The sequence below is a fragment of the Uloborus diversus genome, chromosome 2 (genome assembly GCF_026930045.1).
Source record: "Uloborus diversus isolate 005 chromosome 2, Udiv.v.3.1, whole genome shotgun sequence".
NCBI lineage: Eukaryota > Metazoa > Arthropoda > Arachnida > Araneae > Uloboridae > Uloborus > Uloborus diversus.
This window is the reverse complement of record NC_072732.1, coordinates 86150555-86176945: the sequence shown is the minus strand read 5'-3', so window position 1 is coordinate 86176945 and position 26391 is coordinate 86150555. Positions and strand designations below refer to the sequence as shown.

The 26391-nt window shown below is 33.5% G+C and overlaps 1 pseudogene; it reads left to right on the top strand.

Annotated features, from left to right (window-relative positions):
* LOC129217149 (uncharacterized) overlaps positions 1-26124 on the top strand; it is a 47062-nt pseudogene extending 20938 nt beyond the window's left edge.
* Positions 26125-26391: the final 267 nt, after the last annotated feature.

Sequence of the window (26391 nt, the reverse complement as noted above, 5' to 3'; positions counted from 1 at the left end):
TCATTGGCGTGGTTTTCTTTATTTCTTTCTCCTTTATTTTTGGATTTTCGTGGATTTCGTAGACGCATGTTGTACGAAAGACAGCCAGAGTGAGGTGTGTTCCTGGTGAATCAGTAATTGAATTCCGATTCTTTTCTGTTTTAACACGCACTCTTTATCTACGTCATACTTATAGGAAACATAACTTGAACAAAATTGTATGCAAAAGAAAATTAAGTTTACCCAAACTAGGTAAGTCGCAGTGCTCCCTTTTAAAGTTTTCTTTATAATACGAGCAATTTTACGTGTTAATGTGTTTTTCCATTTAAAAACTAATTTTAGATTCTAAGTCAGCGGCGAAAAAAGAAATTCTACACATTTCGTGTGTTTGAGGATGAGAAAAAATAATTATTGATTTTTTTTTTTTTCATTTTAATTTCCTTATATTTTTGGCATGGTTCATTTCAGATTCATTTTATATTTTGATAAAAGTTTTATTTGAACTTTTAGATTATTTTTAACATCTCTCTCCTTTCTGAGTAACAAATTACGTAGATTTTTTACTGATATTCCTCCCCCCCCCCCCCAATATTTAAGCATTATCATGGAACATATTGAATGCCCAAAAATAATTAGTATTTGAAGGTAAAATGAATAAAATAAATGAATAGATAAAACTTGAAGTTGATGTAACAAGCTTTTCGCGGTATCAAAATTTTATAGAAAAATGAAATGGAAAATTACTTGAATATTTTACTGTGATCAGTTTATGAAATTACAAGCTAGGCCATATTAACGCATGTAATAAGTAATTTATTAGAAATTATTACTTTTAAATCTTACTGAATTGTGATTCTATGATCCCAAAAGAAAACAGTTAGTCAGTTTTTAATTGACGAAAAAAATCTCTTTTTCGATGTTGTTCCATTAAACATATTTGTATTTGCATCATTGGAATACATTTTCTGATTGTTATTCACTGGCTTTGTACTAAGGAGTTATTTAATTAGCATCTATGCATCCATCTTTAGTAAATTGTGAAGGTAGCATTAAACGTAACAAAAAAACAGACATCTGCATTTAACTATAAATTACTAGGTGAAAATTATCGCTATTTACTGCGTTACAAGCAAAGAAAGAAAAAAGGTGAATACGAGGTAAATTTTTTGAGTTTTTCGTTTCTATATTGCCTTTTTTTTTTCAAAAAAACTCTTATTTTCTTCAAGCTAAAGATATTTACTATTTCTTGCAATAGAGTGTTTTGCTAACATCGTATTAAAGAAAAAAAATCATTACCTGCGTCGTAAAATATGATATGTATTGTTGTTAAAATTAACAACATGTTGTTAAAATAAAATTACACAGATGCTTAATTTAATTCATTAGGTATACATTCCATTAATCGGCATGCAAAAGATCCCTTAGGTCGTTTGACTATGAATGATCTTGACAAAATTAAATTCCTTTTGCAGTTTCGCATCGAAGAGAGCTCAGGTGTCTCCATCTGGTGGAAACTGGGCATCAAATTTTCCTGTGACATTCACATCCGCGCCGTAATGGTGGCATATGCCATATCGTTGGTTCGCACTTGTTCCGCAAAGACTAAAGCCTCTAACACAGCCCCATTAGAAAGAAAAAAATAATGATAAAAAACGGAAATACGCCTTTTTCGGTATTTAAAATTTTTTCGAACAGCTTTCTCCCTTTGAGGATAGTGACTTTACTTGAGAACACCATTTATTTCTTGATTCTCTTTTTTTTCGGCTAACTGAAATCACTGTGTCAATTGGCTGAAGAAAGAAAATATATATATATATATATATATATATATATATATATATATATATATATATATATATATATATATATATATATATATATATATATATATATATATATATATATATATATATATATATATATATATATATATATATATATATATATATATATATATAAATGGTTGCATCAAAGGAAGCCTCCGTCCCTCAAAGAGTTAATAGTTTGTTCAAGCTTTTAATTGATGATTAGGAATGATAATTAGAAAACGGATAAGATTGGAAATATCATTCTATTTCGTATTATCAAAAGAATATTATAAATGTAAATAAATAAAACTAATTCAAGCTTTTTAAATGAAACCTTGTTAATATTTTCGTTGAGAGAGTTGTGGGGTTTTGCCTGAAATGTTGTTCAAATCGGACAGGGTTACGTTATGTAACATTCATATAGTTATACATTCCACTCCATAGATATAGATTTATTTATCCTCATATAAATAATGCCGATGATAGAGTAACCCGCGTGTTTCAACAATGAATTCGCGCCACGGCATGATATGTAATTTGATAATATGTTTTGGTAATGTTTAACATGCAGGGAAAGGCTTTATTGTGACAAGGCTGAACTCGCTCCGGTAACTTAACAGTTTTACTGGTAAGACTGTGTCATCTCAGAGGAATGAAGAAACGAAAATAATGAACGCTATCTACTTGAGTTTAGGGTTAATCCACTGGTGTTAGAGTCAAAATTTCAACTATCAAAATATTACCGAACAGGCAATTGCTTCGTTCAAATGAAGAAGAGTTGCAGCAATTTGACAGGTGGCTTTCTAGTTTTCAAATAAAATGGCATAAGTACAAATGAAATATATTACAAAGCTTTAATATTTTATTAAATTATCGCATGCATTTTCCAAGTAATTTCTAGTGCAGTTTTCGTTTTCCGTGTTTCTTTTATTGTGTCCTTTTTATTAATAGAAAATATATCACTTATTTTCAGGAGGACAGAGGTTCCCCATATTTGGAAACTTTGTATGTGATAACTTTCAGTTTAATGTTAATTTACAAACTGACAATAATTAATTTACCACTTAACATAAATTTTTGTTAACTAATTTTAACTAATGACTCTATTAATTTCAATTATTTAATTAATTTTAGTTAATTATCATATTGTAATAATCAGTTTTAATTGGATTTATTTTATCTTGTGTAATTATCAGCTACTAATTCTGCTTTAGCATGCCTCCTCTTTTGAAGTTCGTGCAACCTTGGACACCCCCCCTTAACAAAGTTCTAGCTACGTGCCTGGTGGTCGGGTCGAAAAAAAAACTCAACATTCATTCGGGGTTGAGAAAAATGGAAATGAAGGCCGATTTTTGAGTGAAAATTTTTTCGCGAATACAATACTTCCTTTTTTTGCAAAAGGAAGTAAAAAACAGCACTTCCCGACAGGTATGCATATCATTTTCTTTCTTTTTGCTTCCTTTTACAAAACGAGCTGATGTGTGCATCACATGACTTCCTTTTACTCCAATTTAATGTCATTTTCTCATTATTGGCTGTTTTAATATGATTCAATAGTTTACTCTGTAAATATCTCCAACAGTGGCCAAATTGAAACTAGATTTAAAAAAAAAAAAAAAAAACACCAAATTTGTCGCCAAGTTGGCGACAAAACTTAGCGACCAAAAGACTGGAGATATATCGTCAAGTGTCCGCCAAATTATAACACCAAGCGAGTTTACATCAAAATTAAGAATGATTTCCAACCAAAAAGGGGTAAAAGACCCCCTTTGAAGCATACGAATGCAACCAAAAAGGAAGGTGCACAACTAGACCCCACTAGGAGTCTATGTACCAAATTTCAAATTTCTAGGACATTCCGTTCTTGAGTTATACGACATACATACTCACATACGCACATACATACGTCACGAGAAAACTCGTTGTAATTAACTCGGGGATCGTCAAAATGGGTATTTCGGGTGTTTGTACGCTAAGGCACATAACCACGTGTGGTCAGGTTGAAAAAAAAACTCAGTATTCATTTTGGGGTGAGCAAAATGGAAATTAAGGCCGATTTTTGGGTGAAAATTTTTTCGCGACTGCAATACATCCTTTTTTGTAAAAGGAAGTAAAAAGGGCTTCTCTTGGCAGGTACTATATTATAAACACTAATTTGCACACATGATTATAGTATATATGTAGGAAAATTTGGTTACTATTACTTAAAAAATCATTTTAAAACTGATAATAAATAAAATAGAATAAGTCATATATGCTAGTAATAATTTTTTAATCAAGATTTGCAACTTCTATGTAACTAGATTAGAATCAGGTGTATAAATAAGTTTTACATATTATTATGTATACCTGTATGTTCACATTCAATAACTTCTCAATATAAAACATTGCTTTATTAGATACTAGTGGTACCCGCCCGGCTTTGCCCGAAGTAGAAAATTAAAAAGGTCATTTGATTCGCCTGTATATTTACAAAAAGGGTAGGTGAGGGTAAAGCCCCGCAGTTTATAGTTTATGTAACACTGTGGTTAATAAAGAGAAGAATTTCTCACTATTTCAAATTAAAACCGTAGAATGGTTTATTAGCTATTGCCTCTCCTAATTCTAGCTCAGTCTGATCATTAATTACGGAGAAATTTACAAATGAACCGAAAAAAATAATTACGGGGTTTTACCCCACAAAATGGGGTAAAGCCCCGCATTGCAGGGGTAAAGAACCGCAATGCGGATCCTTACCCCAGTCAAGGTAATTATGGATAAAAAAGGATGACTGCATAAAAAACACCTGATAATAACTCTTTACAACATTCTTTATTGGTTTAGATTTTTTAGTTGTATTTCCATATCTGTATTTAAGTTATCGAATAAAGTGAAAAGTCTCATTATGATTCTTTTCTTTTTTTCTATTTTTGAATTTATTGGCTTTTTGGCCTGTTTTCTTTTTTTCTTCTCTCTCTTTCTCTCTCTCTCTCTCTCTCTCTCTCTCTCTCTCTCTCTCTCTCTCTCTTTTTTTTTTTTTTTTGTGAAAGTTAACTTAGGTCGTTTTGACTCCATATCATGCTCTTTTCTGTTTTTCGCACGCCTTTTCTCTCTTTTCCCATAGCAAACTGTTCTTTTTACATGGCTTTTCCATTCATCCTACTGGACCACTTCGAAGAAATTGGTGATTCTTTCTTTTTCTTGAATAAATAAATTATGGTGGGATGTAGTGCTCAAGTGGGTTCATGGCGTACGCAGCAGTACTCAGTTGCAACAGTTTCGGCAATATTTCTCTTTTCCTTTAGGAGCAACGTGTAGAGGAAGTTTGTTTGGTGTCCGTCTGAACACCAATTTCGTCCATGTTAAATATTTGGTTGGAGCCGAACTTTTACATTTTTAACGAAGATTCCAAATTGTCGTCAAAGTATTGTGAGAGCTAAGCCCTATTTGAAACCCATGGCTCTAGCTACGCTGGTTTTGCTTAGAACTCGCAGAGACAGCCTATTTCTCTTCATGAACTCACTTGCAAAATCCTTACCAGCAAGTTGGGATTGAACACAAAATTGATGATGTATTTTGTTTTCCTATGCATATTTATAAAGAAGAAACCTTAAAAATTTTAGAGTAAGACCGAAAAATCTCCGATGGAGAGTAATACAAAAAAAATTACCAAATCTTTTTTTTTGCTCTAAAAGGTAAAGTAAAGGTTGATTAAATCTTCAAAGTTTCTCACCTCCCTCTTTTTTTTTTTTTTTTTTTTTGTTTTCTTTTTTGTCGATCCCCAGGTTTTAACCCAATTTTAACGGCTGCCATGCAAATTGATGAGAATACTTCTATTAATCTAAGCGCTTCATTGAGTTAAACCTCCGTTATTGCTCTTAAATCTATTTTTATTTTGCACGTCCTGGAGTAAATTGCAAAAATTAAAAATATATTTTAACTGAAATGAGCATGAAATTTTATTAAAATAAAAAATACCCATATAATCATACTCAAATTAAAATTGGTGAGAAAATACGAACAACCGAATATTTTTTTTTTAAATAAAAACAATTGCCCAAACACATTAAAAAGAAAAATAATAATGAAATAGTGAAAACTATTAATTTCGGATCAAGTATGGCAAATCCCCGCACTTTTGGAGCTGCGGGGATTTACCCCAAAACTCCTGCGGTTATTTACCCCATTTAGCCACTTTCTGGAAAAACGGGCCATGTTGTTTTAAAAAAGCCCGCCGAAGAAATTATTTTAACCCGAAAGTAAAGCTTAAATTTAGCAGTACCATCAAGGAATTCGCTGATTCTTTTCCTCAAATCCAGCAGTTTGTAACGCTTAAATAATGTTACAGAAAAGTTACATGTAAGTAGTAGAAAACTGACTTTCCTCATTTTCTCACCTCGAGAATGACTCACCGGGTCAAACTTTCATGGAACAATTAGTTTCAATGAGATAAAACTATCACCCGATGGTCAACTTTTTACTCGATTGATATCAGTCAAAAAACTCGGTGCGGGTTTTTACCCCACGCGGGGTTTTACCCCCACCTACCCTAATGGATGATGAATTTCTCGTCAATTTGCGATGTTAATTTGCTCGCCCATGTTACGGTTCCACGTTATGATAATTTACTCGTCCACGTTATGATAATTTGCACCGTTAAATGTTCTTAAAATTGGAATAGAAAAATCGCTTCGAGGTGCTCACCCAAATGCCACAAACTAATTCTGTACCAAATTTCATGAAAATCTGTCAAACGGTATAGGCGCTATGCACGTAACAGACATCCAGAGACACAGACTTTCAACTTTATTATTATAGTAAAGAAGATTATTCGTGTTTAATATTCTCTTACACATACAAAATACAATTTTACTGAAAATAGTTAATACGTATGTAATCAATCGCGAATACTGCTTTGACTTTCTCCTACATTTGACCTTATTGTCCCTAAGCTATTTCCTGGAATCGATAGGGAAGGGACATTTATTATTCAGATAGTAAAGGGGTTGGGAGCATTGAATAGTACATAAAGAATGCATAATGACAAGTCCTAGATACTTGCGTTAGCTGCAGAAACCCCGCGACTTCGATAAGTTTTTTTAAATACTGAATCGTAAGAAAAAAATACTAAATCTTAGTAAAGCACGAATGTCCATCGTTGGCCATTCTTGTATTCTTCATTCTCATTCATCCTTGTTTCAAAAATGAGGAGCCGCTCTGAGTGCAACTTCTTAAATTCAGCACAGATCGCATTTTTTTTTTTTTTTGCTAATTCTTGACCATGACTAGATTTGTTGTTATTGTCATTATTATTATTATCATTATTATTATTATAACAGTTATTAATTGTCTCAATTTCATACCTCAGACACCTACAAAAACATCCGAACTCTTTTCATTTTAAAGTACCATACTCATTTACTCATACTGAAAATATTTTATGACTTTCTAAAAAACAATATGCATTTAAAAAGTATTACTCCTAATGAGCACATATGGGTCCATGTACCTGTACTTTGAGTTAGTAAAAAGACATCCATTATTTACTAGACCTAAAAAGAAGTAATATGGATTCCACTACAGATATTTTCTTTTTCGTTTAATACTTACGTCATTTGCTGTATTTGCTCCATGAAAAGCAAAAATATATCTCCTCTATTTGAATAAACTATTTTGACAAAAAAAAAAAAAAAAATAGAATGTGGAAATGAAATCAATTTAATTGATCATATAGATTTCTGAATAAATAAATAAATAAATAAATAAATAAATAAATAGAATATAAATAAATAAATAAATAAATAAATAAAATATAAATAAATAAATAAATATAATAAAATTATTAAAATAAATATATTTATTTATTTATTTGTTGCTCAGAGATTTTGCACTCAGGATTTATCGGGATTAGTCAGACGGACTAGTCTTCGTTCACCAACATTCAAATGATTTAAGTATATTCTTCAGCTGAAATATATTTATCTTGGAGACAAAATCAGCTAAACATTCCAATTATTCCATTAAAACTGTAAAATGTATGCAATAAATAAATGTGCACAAAATATTTTTGAAAACGTTTTATACTGAACTTTGACTTTGAACTGTCAAGCTAACCAACAATAATTTCTGACAAGGTTTCTAATGCGCTATATTAGGTCTATGTTTGCGATTTTTCGCAAATACAAATACAAATGTGACGACCAGCAACAGGCTCTGGGCCCAGCTAGATTGGTCCTAGTCAATTTACAATCCCCAGTGAAGATCAATGGCCCTCTTAAAACTATCTACTCCCTTGCTCATTACGACCTCTTCCGGTAAACTGTTCCAAGGTTCCACTACCCTGCTATAATAATAATTTTTCCTAATATCCATGTTAGCCTGAGATTTAAATAGCTTAAAACAATGACCCCTTGTCCTGTTTTCAGTGCTAAACTTCAGCCCCGTAACATCTTTCATTTTAATAAAATTAAACAACTGAATCATGTCCCCTCGGTCCCTTCTTTGCTCAAGACTGTACATTTTTAACCTTCTAAGCCTGGAATCATAGTCAAAGTGAAAAAGTCCATTTATTAGCCTTGTAGCTCGCCTTTGAACCCTTTCCAATACATTAATGTCTTTCTTAAGACAAGGAGACCAAAACTGAACAGCATACTCCAAATGAGGTCTTACCAAACTTCTATATAAGGGCAGAAGAACTTCTTTAGATTTGTTTGAAATAGATCTATTGATAAACCCAAGCATCTTATTGGCCTTGTTTCTAGCAATGCTGCACTGTTGGCTAAACTTGCAAATAATAACTTGTACACTTATTTCCATGCCCTAAATGTAGCACTTGACATTTCCCAACATTAACAGCCATACCCCATTTATCAGCCCACTCCGTAATATGATCTAGATCCTCTTGCAGCTGTTTTGCTTGTTCTTCATTATCTACAGCCCCCATAGCTTTGACATCATCAGCAAAACAATTCATGTTCCCAGACATATTTTTGTGAATATCGTTCATAAAAACAATGAACAAAACAGGCCCTAACACTGATCCTTGAGGAATCCCGCTTAAAACCTCACTCCAATTAGAGTAATTTCCCCTTACAACTTCCCTTTGTTTCCTTCCGGTCAGCCAGTTTTTTACCCAAATGAAAGGTTTCCTTCCTATTCCTATATCAGCTAATTTGCTAAGTAGAGCAACATGCGGAACCTTATCGAAAGCTTTTTGAAAATACAGTAGCCCGTGAATTAATTTCGTGTATTTAGATTCGCTGTTTGTCGCCAAAAGCTGATGTGTTGCCAAGAATGAAAATTTTAAACCAGTAACCCCTTTTAACCCTTGAAAATGGCACGGCGGATTTGTCCTGTGCAGGGCAAAGGGGGGATCAGAGCAGCGGCGGAGAAGTTCTATGCGGGGAGAATTGCGATAAAACTTGCGGCGGAGAAGTCCTGTTCCGGTCTAGAAAACTGAGATGGGCACAGTAGGTCTTAGTCCCCATGAGCTGTTGCGCCACTGGATTTGGTTTTAAATGTCCACGCATTTTTTTTTTTTTTTTGATTTACCCAAAAACGAAACCATACTTACTTTTTAAGAACTACAATTCAATTTAAAGGTACATGGATAAAGTAATTAGGAATGGAAATTATTGTAATTATGCTTTTAAACTGATTAGAAGTGTTATTTTAAAGGGCATTTTCCAATCGGGGGGGGGGGGGGGAGAAAAGGGGCTCGCTCTTGGAGGGATCTTAGTAGAACTGAGAGAATGAGGCAACATCACTCTTCAGGGGATGAGCACCCATAATTTATCAGAGGTTATGATACAAGATATAGTATACGTAAATCTGGAAAACCGAGGAGTGATCATTATCGTATCCTTGACGCGAAGGAAAAAATTGTATTATATTATTTTAGGTACGGCAATTATATTTAAATGGACATGTATATAGTAATAAGGAAGGAAAATTATGGCAATTCCCCAGAAGTGTGGTACGTTCGAAAATCTAATAAACAGCATTTTGAAATGAAGTGTGGCTATCGCATTAACTATGGAATTAATTACTAAACATTTATGTTTTTTTTTCTTTTTGGCTAAGTACTGAATGAAAAAATATTTTAAATTCAATATCCTATTTACAATAAATGTCCTTTCTTTATAATGTAAAGGAAGTCTGACAAGAATCTAAGAATAAGAATTCAGATACAGCAATGAAAATAACCTGTTTTTCAATCCAATTTCAAGTACGCAACACGAAGTATCTCTGACTAATGATGAGAAAAAAATTGCGATTAGTATTCTGGGTCGTCTCGTCGGACTTGGTGTCTCAATAACGTCTGGTTGAACGAAGTCTGACAATGATTTTACAATTCAAATACAGCATGGAAATGATTTTGTTTTCCAATCCGATTTTGAGTATGTAACACGAAGTGTAGGTGATTGATTATGAGAAAAGTTTTGCGATGGGTACTCTGGGAACTTATCGTCATCTGACTTGAGCTTTTAATAATCGCTGGTTAAATAAAGTCTGACAAGAATTTTACAGATTACAACAATGCTTTTGTTTTCTAACTCAATTTCAGATACACAACACGAAGTATCTCTGATTGATGATGAGAAAAGTTTTTCGATTGGTATTCTGGGAACTTATGGTCGTCTGACTTGTACTTCTGGAGATGTCATCAGTCTTATGCATCCTCATTGGGGTGGAGTACAAATGAGATGGCAGGTAGAAAGCATCTGTAATATTCTATTAGTGCGGAAAGTTGGTGAAAAATCAGGAGTATTTAATATACATTTGAAAAGGTAATACGTTCTTTATTGTAACCTTCTTCTTACAAGATTTTTTCTATTTTTTTTGGTGTAAAAGTTCAAATGTGTGTGTGTGGGGGGGGGGGGGAGCTCACATCTTGTTTTTTTCCCCACATAGCTCGGGAAGAGTTGACTTCTGAGGGAAATATTTCTTGTAAATGGCATAACTCCTGTAAATAACTCTTAAAAGCTACGAAATGTAAATATAAAAATGTGTGATGCATTAATAAAAGAAAATAAGAAGTACTAATTCAAATAAGATGTTTACAACTCTTTTTCATTTTCATTATCTTTTCATTCTCTTCCACGCACTTTTATTATGTTTTTTGTTGGGAAAATACGCCTAAGAGTTTCAATAAAGTAATTAAAAAAAAAAAAAAAAACGACTTCTCCAAATTGTAGCTAGAAATTGCTCTGAAAAGTAAAAAATAATTTTATTCTTTGAACACCAACACCATCGATAGGGTCTGGTGATGTAAAGTGGTCATAAAATCGTAGGTTTTCAACTTAGGTGGATAATAAATGCAACAAATTCTTTAAACACTTCAACTTTTTTTGTTGTTATTTTACATTGCATTATTAAAGAACACGGTACATTGAATTTTAGGAAGAAAAATATTGATTTTAGTAGTTTTATAGAACTTTCTTTTCCCTATGTTTTTATGACCACTTTACCCCATGGGGTGGGGGAAAGTGGTCATAGCATGGGGTAAAGTGGTCATAGTTAAAAATAGATGCAAAACCATTATAAAGAACCCTAATGCTTGTATTTTTCAGTTGTTTTTATAGTTACGAGTATATTCACGAGTACATGCGTGTATACACGAATATATACGTGTCGTGCTATACACGAGTAAACATGTTCCTACATGAGTAGATACATGTATACATCAGATACATGCATGCACGTGCCTACTCAAGTATATACGTGTATATACGAGTATATAAGCATGTATACGTGTCTACATGAGTACATACGTGTCACAAGTATATACGTGTCACGTATATGTACGTGTCACGTGTATATACGAGTATATACGCGTATAAACGAACATCATATGCGCGTATGCACTTGTATCTCGAGAAAATACGTGCATACTTGAGTATATATGTGTATAGTAGACGTATATACGCATATATAAGTGTACATGCATATACGGGTATACACGAGTTAATTCGTGGATACATCCAGTGCGTCTTTGGTACGTGTCTACTCACGTATATATAATATGGAAGCACGAGTATATACGCATGTGTAAACACGATTATATACCTGTATAGACGTATATACGTACATTTACGTATTACAGTACATGTATGTATACACGAGAATATACGCTTATATACTTATCGGCTTACAGAGTGAATCTAAGCTCTTGGGCAAAAATCAAATGGGTGTGAGAAGGGAGGATAAGAAGCAAAGAATCATAAAGAAGTTATAATCACTGACGCGCTACATGCACACAAAGTCAGAAACTGATGGATGCAAAGCAGGGCACAAATTTGTTGCACAAAGATGATTTCACCTATCATTTTAGTTTTTAAGAAATATTTAGAGCAGTTGTTGAAAGTTACGGCCTGTAGTAGCTCTAATACAAGCATCGCAACAAAGGCGTAGCGGTTGATGAAAGTTTTTCAAAAGTCTCGTTATTGCAACAGAGACCCATATAGCACACTTCGTCTGAGCGATGTTCCAGCGACGTCGCAATGTCCCATTCACGTCACATCACACTGCGCTATTAACAGTACGTCGCTGCGATGTTACAAGCAAACGTAGCTGCAACATCTTGATGCGACATGCTTGAGACGTTTTCCCCTCTCTCCGAACTAGTACACGCATGCGCAAAATGAAGAACTTTGCCAGCGAGTGCTGATTAACTGTGACTGTAAATTTTTTAACTGATCGATTCCAATGTGTTTGTTTTTCTGTGGTATTTCCGCTATGATTACTGATTAAACGAGAAAGTTCGTAAACTAATTGTACTATTCTCTAATTTACTGCAAAAAGTTTTTTTGAATAATACTTAAAAAATCCGAATTCATAGCTTTGTTATGGAAAGATATTAATTTTTTCTATGCCTTGTGTTTTAATGTTGTCACACGTGTGCTGGTTTATTTTAAACTTAAGCGGTTAAGCTTCTCATCAAACATTTGATTTTAAAATTTTGAGTTTTAGTAGGTGATGGATCGTCTTCGATCCATAAAAAAAGTTAGCTAATAGAATTTGAATGAATGAATTGTTGGTTTATAGAATTCTTGCTATTTTATTCTACATCATGTTGTTCGTTAAATATAATTATTGTTATTTGCTTTCACTATCATTTTTCTTGATTTTTTAAAAGTACTATGTTTACAAAACTCAAAATTCTTATTTTAAATATTCTATACATTCATCTATGGCTTTTCTTTCTTAAGACTTTATTCATGAGTTATGTTAAATTTTATATTCATTACTTTATTTGCATAACGTATGATGAAAACAATTACTCTCCAATGTGTATTTGCTTAGTCTTCAATATTTAAGCACACATTAAATATTAACTTTTCTGCGCAATACAATTCAATTCAGAAATGGATAGCGAAAGAGGGTAGTACAGTAAAACCTGCAAAGTTGACCACCTTTGTAAGTTGACCACCTGTCTATGTTGACCGCTTTTGTCAGGAACGGAATTAGTCCTATCTTTTATAATGAAGGAGAACCTCTGTAACTTGACCACTTTTCTATCTTGACCACCTGTCTAACTTGACCACTAATGTACCCCAAATTTGGTTTGGAGTATTGTAAAAAACCCTTTGTAAGTTGACCACTTGGTTTATTTTTTAAAACTTAATTTAGCAAGTTATTTTTTTATTTTTTTATAGCTTTCCAGGAATATTTTTGGTGCCAGACCAGCATTTTACCAACTAAATAAAACAGCAACATAACTAAACCTCCTTATAAATTTAACCACATTGGAAAACTACTAAGAACCCTTTTATTCTCCAAACTTGTTTTTCTTTTGTTGTTCTATTTGAGATTACCTTTTGTACTCTCTGTTCAATGAAACCATGTGTCAGTAGAAAAGTACAAAGTATTTATTTCCACTTGCAATATTTTGTGGCAACACTGGAATTGTGCTAGAGTAAAAGTTACTTGCATTGCAGTATTTCTAGTGCAAGGGATAAAGAAATGGTACATTTTCATTTTCAACTGCCATATTGAACTAGGAGAGTTCATCACCTTGTTGCTCTTTGTGTTATAGTTTTACATAAAATGGCTTCAAAAAGAAAGTTAGTTGAACTTGAGATTGGTAAAAAGTATGAAGTATTAAAATTAATTGAAAAGGGAGAAACCCAGAGAAAATTAGCTGACACATATGGAATTTCCAAAACTAGTGTCTAATAAGTGCGCCAAACTTCAATGAGGAGTTATTTTTTTGAAAAGTAGATCATCATGGTTATAAATGTATTAAATGTATATGAGAAAAAAAAAGCAAAAAATTTGTTATTTTTGATTAGCTATGAATTTTTAGGAACTATTAATATCAAATAACTTTTTATAAACAATGATTTTTTTTTGATCAATTTACTGAAATTTTAAATTTACATGACACATTATACGTCATTCTGAGAAAATAACCCCTAAAAATATTTCAATAACATTTTAAATTATTGTTTCAAAGTAATGTTAAACAATGAAAGTGAGTTGAACGGAGATAGTAAGTGTCAATTAGTCAAAAAATGAATACATGGTGCAAGAAATGACAAAAAAAAAAAAAAAAAATCATTACCCCCTTTATAAGTTGACCACCTGTCTAAGTTGACCACCAAAGTACTGCACCGCAAGTGGTCAACTTACACAGGTTTCACTGTAGTGTATTTTCTTACTCTCTCTGCCGTTGTATCTTTTTCTGTCTTCTTAAGCAGTCCCATTCCTTTTGTCAGCAGTTAACTAATTATAGTTGGTACAATAAACTTAGAATGATAAAGCATTCATTATAAATGTCATGAATTCAGACTAAGTAAGTATGAATAGTATTGATCTATATCTCTGTATTGTGCTGTGATGCCATCTATTGCTAGATCCTCTACCAAGTCATGCTGACTTGCAGATATTAAATTTAAAAGTAAACCCTAATATCTTTAAAATTCTCTTTATTTTCATGTATCTCTGTTTAAAAAAGCTTATATGATTGTGTCAAATATAGTTTTAAAAAATCTTCAAGTTACTCGAGATAATTTCAGTGTAATGACTGACATATAAGATGTGAAGTCCTAATAATTGCACAAAATTGTACATAACTTTAAAAATAATCAGGCTCATGCAAGATTATGTAATCCAAAAAGTTATTTTCATTCAGAAAAATAAAGATTTAAACCATATTTTTAAAACACAGTTGAGGTTTCCCCAATTTGTCTATTGTGAACGGCATTAACTTTTCAAATTAAAGATTCAAAATAGTAAAATTATTGCTCAAAATAGGTAGCTTTGAATTAATTTCATGTTTAATATTTATTGTACTTAATAAACATTTTGCTCATTTATAAGACTTATTTTATTCATGGTCTATCTTTCTTATTTGTTGTGATTTTAAATAAAATATGCATATACAGTAAACTCCCGATTATCGGCGGTCGGATTAACCGCTGCTCGGATTATCCGCGGGTCTTTTCATTCCCCCCCAAAATTATGATCGTGTGATTGTTCGCTTTAATATTTTACATTTTTTTTATAATCAATGTCAGTAGATGCAATGTAGCAATGTTTTCAGTTAGAATTTAAATGCATGCGCGAGTGTTATTAATATTAATATATACATATATATATATATATATATATTTTTTTTTTTTTTGCCATCATATACACTAAGTATTGTTTTTTACTTATTATTCGGATTATCCGCGGTTACTGTGCCACCCTATTCCGCGGATAATCGGGAGTTTACTGTACTTTCAAGATTTTGAAACAATGCACAGAAAAATGCTCTACTACATACAGGGTAGGCTTTCTGCTGGCAGAAACCAGTTTTTGCCATGCCATTGGCAGAAACTGGTAAAAACCGGCAAAAACTTAAAAGCGTCTTCAATAACTCAAGTAATTGCTAAATGATATTCATTTAAGTAAACAAAAAAATAAATTTCATTTCATCATTTAAAAAAATAAAATCCTATGTTAGTGCCCTTGATTTAGTTTGGAAACTAAACTTTTCAATTGCAGATGCTTGTAATGTTTGGATTGATCTAACAAAGGACGAAAAATCAAATGGGTGCTTAGGAGAGAGACATACAGAATTAAACAGGCATTACTTAGTGTAATATGCTTGCTTGTATCATATACTTATGTATCAAGTACTCCTGCCTTCCCCCCACCCTACCCACTCTGGAAAACGTTGAAATGGTGTACCTTAAGTTATATAATCATTTCCGATGAGAACTTAAAAATTTTTTGAGAGTCCTTAAAAAGTCCTTAATTTTCACTTTTAAAAATGAGTATGAACCCTGATGTACATATCAGCAGCAAATGTATCTGCACAGCATCAAAACGTACCCATGCAAGCGTGCGTCTATATTATCTATCTATGTTCACAAACCTTGTAAACTGACCCACCCTGTGCAATCTAAAAAAGTAGAAATTATTTCCAATTACCTTGATATTGAAGATGAGTTTTATGAACTAATAGTAATATTTCCTTCTAATTATATACAGTAAACTCCTGATTATCCGCGAGTCATTCAACAATCAAGAACATGTATTTTTGCAGCAAGAAGCTTAAGCCAATGGCTGTTTTCTTCTCGAAAAATTGCAGATTTAAACTCATAGTTGTTTATGTTTTATTATTTATTGATTTGGTTATTTTTTACACTTTCTTCATCCTGCATGCCATTGTTATTTATTGATGTTCAGTTCTGTTGTGCAAAAATATAAAAACATTTTTATTGTGCTGCATATATTTTCACAAAACGAAATAGTGAAACCTGTGTAAGTTGACCACTTGCGGTGCAGTACTTTGTTGGTCAACTTAGACAGGTGGTCAACTTATAGAGGGTAGTAACAAAAACTGTTTTTTTTTGTCATTTCTTCCCCCATGCATTCATTTTTTAACTAATTGAAATACTTTAAACTCCATTTCATTGTTTAACATTACTTTAAGACAATAAGTAAAATGGTTTAAAATATTTTTAGAGATTATTTACCAGAATGACGCGTAAATTATCATACAAATTCAAAATGTCTGTAAATCGATCGAAGAAAAAAAAGTCTCATTGCTTATGAAAAACTACTGACTTGACATGAACAATTCCTAAAAATTCATAATAAGTCAAAAGTGACTTAAATTCTTTGATTTTTTTCTTGTACATTTGTAACAATAGTAATCTACTTTTCAACAAAATAACTTCTTAATGAAGTTTGGCGCATTTTCTGGGACTTAACATAAACCCAATGTTTTTAGATAGAAACATAAATATTCATTGGTGTTTTTAAAAATGTTTGATTGCTTATTTGATGCATAACTGATTACACTTTTAGTACAATCTAATGCTTTTGCCAAGTGGTCAACTTACAAAGGGTTTTTTACAATACTCCAAACCAAAGCTGGTGTATATTAGTGGTCAACAAAGCTATGTTTGTCAGCAAGAATATTTTTTACCTTTGGTTGTCCCTCTCTATAGCCGTTTAGCGGTTTGGCCGCGATTTTTGATATCCACTGCACTTGTGCCTCTTAATTCCTCATATAATGGGAGTTTACTGTACAGTTGAACTTAGTTAATGTGAAATGATAGAAACTCCACAATTTGTTCGATTAGCTGTTATTTATAACAGTTGCATAAATAAGTGAAATAGTGAAAAAAACAAATGAATATTGTCTTTAAAAAAATGAATTACTACTATTCATTATTGCGGTATGAACATATCTGTTAGTTATTAAGATTTTCCATTTTTTGAAAAGAAGGATGCTAAACAGTGGAGGAACAAGTGATAATCCGCATAGACATATAGAAAGTTCCGAGAAATGTCCACAGACAACAGGTATAAGGGCTTTATGCTCCATACAAAAATATTTAACGTATGGTTGACTTTTTAGTCGTACAAAATGATGTACAATTTCGACAAAAAAATGGCATTCATCAGCAAAAGTTTTCAGAGGAGGGGTCAAAAATTTTTGTTTGTCTTAGCCTAAACTTTCATTTGAATGCACCTATTGTGCATAAGATTTTCAATTTAATTATGTACAGTGATGTTCCTATCATTTTTTCTGAGAGTATACTCCCAGTAATCAATTATGCACAATATGTGTATGCGATCATATGCATAATATGAAAATTTTTTAAGCTTGAGGGTATAGGATATATGTGTTAAAAACGTTTGAGAGTATACGCGTACTATATGGAGTATACCCTAGGGGGGCACCACTGATTATATATAGGGGACCCTATCTGAACACTCGCTAAAGTGAGCACTGGCCTGAAACATAAATTTTTGGGAGGGCGGAACACAAGATAGTCCCAGAATACATGTGCATTATCCAATTTTCTCCTATAAAGAACACGTCCATAATCCAAACAGTTTTGCTTGGTTCCATGATTGTTTCAAACCAACTTAACTAAGAAAATATTCGTTTTAACCGAGATTTTGTATCAACCGTGAATATTGGGAATTAAACAATATTTTTGCATTAATATTTTATTATTGGGTCTAAATGCTACTAAAATATATATATCGTCACCTCAGAGCAACAGTAGGATATCTTAGTATTATTCCTGGGATTAGATTTCTTACTGTTGCTCTGAGGCGACAATATTCTCTTGCTATATTATTTTCTATTTTTTAAATTGAACAATCACTATTCGTATTCAACAACCAGGGGCATGCACAAAAATTTTGGGGCCCATCCCAAATGACTTTCCCGTTACCCTTTATGTTGTTTATCCTTATTTTCATCCCTAGTTTAAAAAATATTTTGCCAACAGGTGTCCTCCCCCCCCCCCTTTGCACGCCCCTGGCAATAACTAATCTGAGTTTTTTTTTTTTTTTTTCTTTTGTACTTCTTAAGTTAGTGCGTACTAACTTGTATGAATTGTTTCTGTTATGTGGGAATTTAAATATTTTGTTTGAAAGGTTAGCTATACAATTTTAGCAAACATTTAGAATTAATGTGAATGTTACTTGATGAAAAATACAAAATTTTTGTTTTTTCCCAATAAATAAGAAGAGATTTCAGAAATTTTTAGCTGCGAGCTGTCACATTTCCTCATCAATATCACAAGCCCAATGAATGTGCATGTAACTGAAGTTGGACAATTCCACGTGTCCAGATCATCTCTGGGCTGTCGCATTGGGATGAAAACATCACACTGCGACAAAACATACATGTTGCATTGCAACATAACAGAAGTTGGACAATTCCACGATGCCAAAACATCCCTGGGCTGTCACATTGCAACAACTCATACATGTCGCATTACGACGTAACTGAAGTTGAACAATTCCACGTCTTCAGAATATCCCTGGGCTGTCGCATTGTGACGCAACTGAAGTTGGACAATTCCAGATCTCCAGAACGTCCCTGGGCTGTCGCATTGCGACAACCCATGCATGTCGCATTGTGACGTAACTGAAGTTGGACAATTCCACGTCTCCAGAACGTCTCTGGGCTGTCGCATTGCGACAATCCATACCTGTCGCATTGCGACGTAACTGAAGTTGGACAATTCCACGTCCCCAGAACGTCTCTGGGCTGTCGCATTGCGACAACCCATACATGTCGCATTGCGACGTAACTGAAGTTGGACAATTCCACGTCTCTAGAACGTCTCTGGGCTGTCGCATTGCGACAACCCATACATGTCGCATTGCGACATAACTGAAGTTGGACAATTCCACGTCCCCAGAACGTCTCTGGGCTGTCGCATTGCGACAACCCATACATGTCGCATTGCGACGTAACTGAAGTTGGACAATTCCACGTCTCCAGAACGTCTCTGGGCTGTCACAATGCGACGACAACATCACATTGCGATGAACCATACACGTCGCATTGCGACGTAACTGAAGTCGGACAATTCCACGTTGCCAGAACATCTCTGGGACGTTTCTGGAATGTGCCGTGACGTGCCCGAGACGTTACAAACGTCGCAGTGCGACGTATTTGCTACATTGCTGAGATGTGACTGTGCTATGTGGGGAGGGATCTGTGAATGCGACCCATGTATTACAGCTAAAGGCCGCAAATTTCATCAATCGCTTTAAAACTATCTTAAATCCTAAAATCTTGTGTAAAATGGTATTTGTGTAATATATATATAAATTTGTGACTTTTTTTGCATCCATCAATTTCTCACTTTGCGTGCATGTAGCGCGTCAGCATTGTGTTTGTGACCATATGTTCCTTATTGATTCTTGCTTCTTATCCTCTCTTCTAACACGTTTTAATAATTTGCTCAAGAATGTAAACTCACCCTGTATACTTTTGTATCATATGCTTGTGTGTAAGTGTCTACTCGAGTACGTAAGCATATATACGTGTCTACCTGAGTATATAAGTGCTCTTATATATACGAGTATAAGCGAGCATATACGTGTATAGTAGAATGTATAGCTGTATGGATAAAAAAATACTTGCAGATGCCCATATACATATTTTTTGGCACATTTATGCCAAAAAATGTACGTCTATATACATGTCTACACGAGTATATATGCGTATTTATACGCATATACTCGTATATTTAACCCCGTTTACTGTAAAAACAATACATATTAAGTAAAATTAATATTTAATTTGTATCTGCCTTATACCTAAAGATTAAGTGACATTAGAAGAACAATATTCGTTAAGCTTAATATTATGACTACTTTACCCCATCTTACTTAAATTGTTCTAAAAAATTATCTAAAACAGATTCAGCTTACTGCTAATGAGTAATAGTTCTCGAGACATGTAGGAAGCTTCCTGTACAGTCAATTTGTTCCTAATTCTAACAAACAAAATTTCCCAAGGATGTTAAAATAGGTGTTTAGATTTTAAAATTTTTCATATTCATGCAAAATATATTTTTTTTACTGAATAAAATTTTGCCAGTTGTAAAATTTTGTATTCAAAGTGTAGTTTCTAACTGCCTTACTCTAAAATAAAATTTTCACATTCATTCGAACATTTATTTCCAAGCATTGCCATTTATTTGACGTATGACCACTTTACCCCATTGACCACTTTCCCCCCACCTGACCCTACTATTTTTAACATCCATAAAGTCGACGCAAAAAACAATAGATAAGATAATACTTAACCGAAATTTAATTACTACTGTAAATTATAATGGACTCAGGTTCTTCAACAGAATTAGCCTACATTACATTGATGACAACGTGATATCTGTTTAGCGGTATAAATGTTTCGTTCTTAACTTTGAAACATATCAAATGACTTGCTTTACTCAATAAGACGATAATATCACACAGCACCTTCCTTGTTTCTTACCTTTTAGTATTTTTTGCCGTTTTCAGTTTCTTAAACTTTTTTATATTTTAATATTTACCGTTCAACCTGTGATGGACAACAAAATAATTGTGTGAGTAATACATACTTAACAAGCCAGCATATAAGTTTGATATGAAAGGATGGTAAATTTATTACTTTTTAGAGCAATTTCTAGCTGCAGTTTTGAAGTCGGTTCTATTTTTTTTTCTTTTTTTTCAAAATCATTTTATTTTATTCTTTTTAGTGTAAATATATTTTAGAAATAGTATAACGTTTTCTCTCACGAAACTTCAAACAAATGCCCTTTACTTAAAAGAAAAAAAAAAAAAAAACTATTAATGCATCCAAAACTATTTAAACATTAATGGTTTCCTCAACCAATTTATATTTCACAGTAATACAAGTTACTCGTGATAAAATTCTAAGTCTTCTAACTTTGGCCCAGTTATCCAGTATTGGCATGAGATGACAAATACAACTGGAGCAATGGTAGTGATTAGTGAATGAACTTCATGTTTGTTTCAGGGAAGCTTTCATTCGAAATTCTCATTATGATTGCTATTAATGTTATCACTAGGCCGACTGCAAGGGGCTTGGAGGGCTATTCCCCACCGAATATTTTTTGTTTGTGTGCGTCATTTTTTCGATTGAGTGGCGAGTGCTTTGCTAGAGAAACGCTTTATTGAAGATGAATGTCTTGTTACCTGACGAGTGTCAATGAAAATTGCGAAAATTTTGAGGAATTTGTATGCTTTTATGAAACTTGAAATATTAAGGCAAAGGCTCTATGTAATATACTAAAAATAATGTACTGTAATATACTGTTATCGTCCGCCTAGACTTGCCTTTTTAGTGTTTTAGAAGACTGCTATGACGGTGCGTCAAATATAAGGAGGAGAATTGGTGAACTTTAAAAGTTGGTTTTAGATTTGCAGCTACAAACAATATATGTCCACTGCATGGCTCTAGGACATGTTTCTGCCATTAGTGAGCAATTCTGTACCAAGAGCAATGCTCGATTTTATTTCTTTTCTCCCAATTCATCTTTTTCTCCCACCACTAGCAGCAGCCTTGGAGTGAAATTCCTCCCATGAAACGAAAACAATATGTACTTACACAAACCAACACGTATAAAGTTTGTTAACCTGCCTAGACTTTTCAAATTTTTTGTGGGGGAGGGGGAGTAAAGAGTATATACTCGATGTGTACATTACACCGAAAAAGAGAAAAAAAACCGAAATCCAGAACCATTCATATTAAAATATATGGGACCCATTCAATCAGGGGGCGTATCTAAAGGAGGGACATAACCCCTCCCCAAACCTTGTGATTGTAGGAAATTTTTTTAAGAAGAAAAAAAAAAGAAAATATTATGATAAGAAAACAAAATTTAACACATGCGTTTTACTTTAAAAGAAATTTAGGTTTTAATTGGGAGAGGAAATTAAATTCCTCTCCTCGATACAGATCTATTATTTCCAAAATTTTGCTCCATCGTTTACATCATTTCTTGAGTCTAATTTTAGGAAGATCTCCAAATGCTGCTGCTTGCTCTCCTCGGAGTACACTTATTGCTCACAAGACCAAAGATAGACCAAATTTGCGATTTTATGGCTTAAAATTTCGAAAATTTTCTGGGCTGGGGGGGGGGGGAGCTTTTTTTTTCTAATGCTGCTTCACAATGCCACGAAAAGTAACCAAAAATTGCATTTGGGACCTTAATTTGGAAAACTTTTCAACGGAGATAAGCTTACCAAGCCCTTATCTTGACTAAAAGCGGCTTAAATGGCATTTTTTGGGGCTTCAATTACAATCTATTTCCAATAGCCCAGGTTAATATCGTGGTAGCTTTAAAATGAAGTTTTTGATGGAGGGGGAGTTCACGAATCTTCCATCTCTTCTCTAATACGCTCAAAAATAACTTAAAATTGGGATTTTAGAGTCTCATCCTCAATGGCAAAATATTTCCAGGAAGGGCAGATGGCAGATTCCAAGCACTCTCTTTCTATTTGTCTGCAAACATTGCCCAAAGATTCATTTTTAGACTCAACAGCAGAAGAGCACCCACCCCCTGTCCTAATTTCTCAACTTATAACAGCAGAATATTTCAGTTTCTAAACTTCATTTTCATAAAGTATTGGTTAGCACACGAACCCTGACCTTTCTTCTTACACCCTCAAGAAAAAAAAAAAAAAAAAAAACCTAAAATGCGTTTTTAAGAACCTAATTTTCAAAAATTACACAAGAATTTTAATTTCGAAACATTTTTGAAGGGAAAAAATCCTAAATCCATCCCCCTCACATAATGTTTCGAAAGAGAGCATAAAATTGAGTTTTTAAATTTTTATTTTAATACAATTTCTGGGGAGTTGGTTCAAAAATTTCGGATGGTCCCCTCCCAGAATACAAATGTGACGACCAGCAACAGGCTCTTGGCTCAGCTAAGCTGGTCCTAGTCAGTTTATTAGTCCTCAAAAAAGATCAATGGCCCTCTTAAAGCTATGCACCCCCTTGCTCATTACCAACTCTTCCGGTAAGCTGGTCCAAGTGCCCACAACCCTACTAAAATAGTAGTTTTTCCTTATTTCCAGGTTAGCCTGAGATTTGAATAGCTAAAACAGTGACCCCTCGTCCTGCTTTCAGTGCAAAAAATTAATGCATTAATATCATTCATTTTGATAAATTTAAAACAACTGAATCATATCCCCTCTGATCCTCCTTTGTTCCAGGCTATACATACTAAGCCTATTAAATCTAGTATCATAATCTATATCTGAAAGTCCCCTTACTAGTCTAGTTACCCTTCTTTGAACCCTTTCCAATACACAAATATCTTTTCTCAGCTAAGGCGACCAAAACTGCACAGCATACTCCAAATGAGGTCTTACTAAACTCCTATTTAAAGCCAGAAGAACCTTCTTAAATGAAATGATCGGCTAGGTCCGCCACTGAGTGCAATTGACCTCCCCGACCCTCCTTCATGACGGGTTAACAAATAATTTCAGTGCCATCTCACCTACGAAGGAGTTGAAGAGGAGTAAAATTTATTTTTCTGATTTATCGCTTACTATCAGAACTAAATTGATCTTGACCCCGTTTTTGTACCATTTCTCGGTTTATAGAAATCATATTTTGTGTGTCGGTCTTGTGACTCTCACTGACACAGACTATATTTGGTCTTATTTGAAGCCGCATTTGGGGCTTCATTTTTGAGATAACTTTCCAGGCAGTTGACTCTTTAAAATGGGTCGATAGGACATCATTCTCACTCAGAGGCGGATACTGAAAGTTTTTGGATGGGACCCAAGAAATTGTAAAGCTCCCCCCCCCCTTGCATTTCAAGTTTTCATAGTGCTTTTCTAGGCACATCTTCACACAATTTTTTTCTAAATGTCAATTACCGATTTCATCAAAGAAGAATTGACAGACGAATGGCGATAGTACGTTCTTTTGAGTTCCAAACTAGTAAGTTATATTGCCTCTCTGGTCTCTGACTCCAGTATTACTCCTTTAGCAAACGAAAATGCTTTTATTCAAATAAGATTTGTGTCTTTTTAAATACCTGTAAAACATTTCATGTTATACAGGGAAGTCAATTTAAAAAAAAAAGAAATAGTTATATTAATTTTTCTTTTGGGGATGCCCCTCCCCCAAATCCGCTACTGTTCTCACTGGGTTGCCACGCGAGGAATTTCACTTTCTTTATGTTGGAATACACTATTTTGGAGCTTTTTATGAAGTTTAAAATAGGTTACAATTTTATAATACTTTTTTGCCATATGTTTCACTTTTATACTTTTACTTAACCACAAACACTTGTGGTGTTTAGTAGCCTTATGTAATTTACCCCTGAGCTTTGAAACAACCATAATTAATTCCTTTAAAAAACTTCAAACAATGCTATTGCATAAACAATTACGTTTTGTAAGTATTTTTTTAAAGAAGTTTCTTTTTAATAAGTTTATTAGATTAGTTTCTGTTTTTCATGAAAATAAAAAACTTATGGTCTTTTTTTTTCCAGTGATGGAGATGATGAAAGCAGAACACTACAGTTTTACAGTGATTGTGTTGAAAGTGCTATAAGTTGGATTCAAAGTTTACTTCCAGAAAGTAATTTAGGTAACTATTTGAAGATGCAGGAAATAAATCCAAGGAAATCAATCCTGAGGACAGTTTCTTTGGAGTCTAACGACAATCCAGAATACAGCTCTGTCCAAAAAAAATATCGTATTTCAAGACAGCTCTGAAGAGCCATTGTTGCATTTTAGTCAGAGCTCCAAAGGAACTGAGTATGGAAAAATTAATCGCACAATAAAACACATCAAGGATATTCCTGACGATTCTCTTGATGCGAGTATTGGTTCAATTCAACCACGAGACAGAAATAAAAGTGAAAATTCATCTTCAAGTGATGAAGTAGGCAATAATTCAAACAGGACCAGAGCCGAAGACCTGGAGGAACACGTCTATGAAGAAATAAATCTAGAACATTCTCGAACAAAAAGCGTGGGAGGAATAACTTTGTATGAAGAAATCGACGACTCAGATGACGAATATGTTCCACCTCTGCCACCACCAGAGGTTCCAGAACGTCAGGCTCCTAATGTAGTCAATAAGCAAAAAGACGAACGCTTACATATGCTCTCTGAAAGCGTCATGGTAGCTTTGAAGCAAGCCGAAAACATGCCTTCGACATCTCCTCAAATGCTCAGAAAGAACATTGTCAGCAAAGCAGTTAGGAAGTGTAAGAGCCTTTATGTCAGCCCAATGAATCTGAAAGGAAGTAGAAAAGAAGTACTATGTAAAATGCCAGAAAGGAGAAATTCAGAGCCTAACATGAAGGGGTGAATTCTCCGAAATGCTCTAATCACTTCATATCTAGAAAAGTTTAACTCATTAAAAGTCAAAATTTAATACTTGTGTACATTCTGTTAATCAATTTAATATAGAATCTCATTTTCATAGTCGAGATGTTGGTACTGATTTTTAAGAAATAAATGTTTTTAAGGAAAAGTTTAGCGTGAAGCTTTATTTCCTGCAGTAGCAGTAAATGAAATAATAGGCATCTTAGAAAAAATTCCTCTAGCTGCAAACAAAGTTTGATGTCCGATGGTAATTGCAGAAATATATACTAATTCTTAATGTAAAGCTTTTCATGTTTCCATCCTATTTGGCATTTCAGTGTACATATGTCAGAATAGATAATCAGGAGTGTGATGGGACTAAGGGACTGATGTTAATGTCTTATTGGTCTATTTCTCCTTGATTCGATTTACCAATAAGCCAGGCTCAAAAAAATTAGACCTATATTTGGAATCACAAGGAATTGATTCTGTTTAATAAATTCAATGACGCTACCAAAAAAAAAAA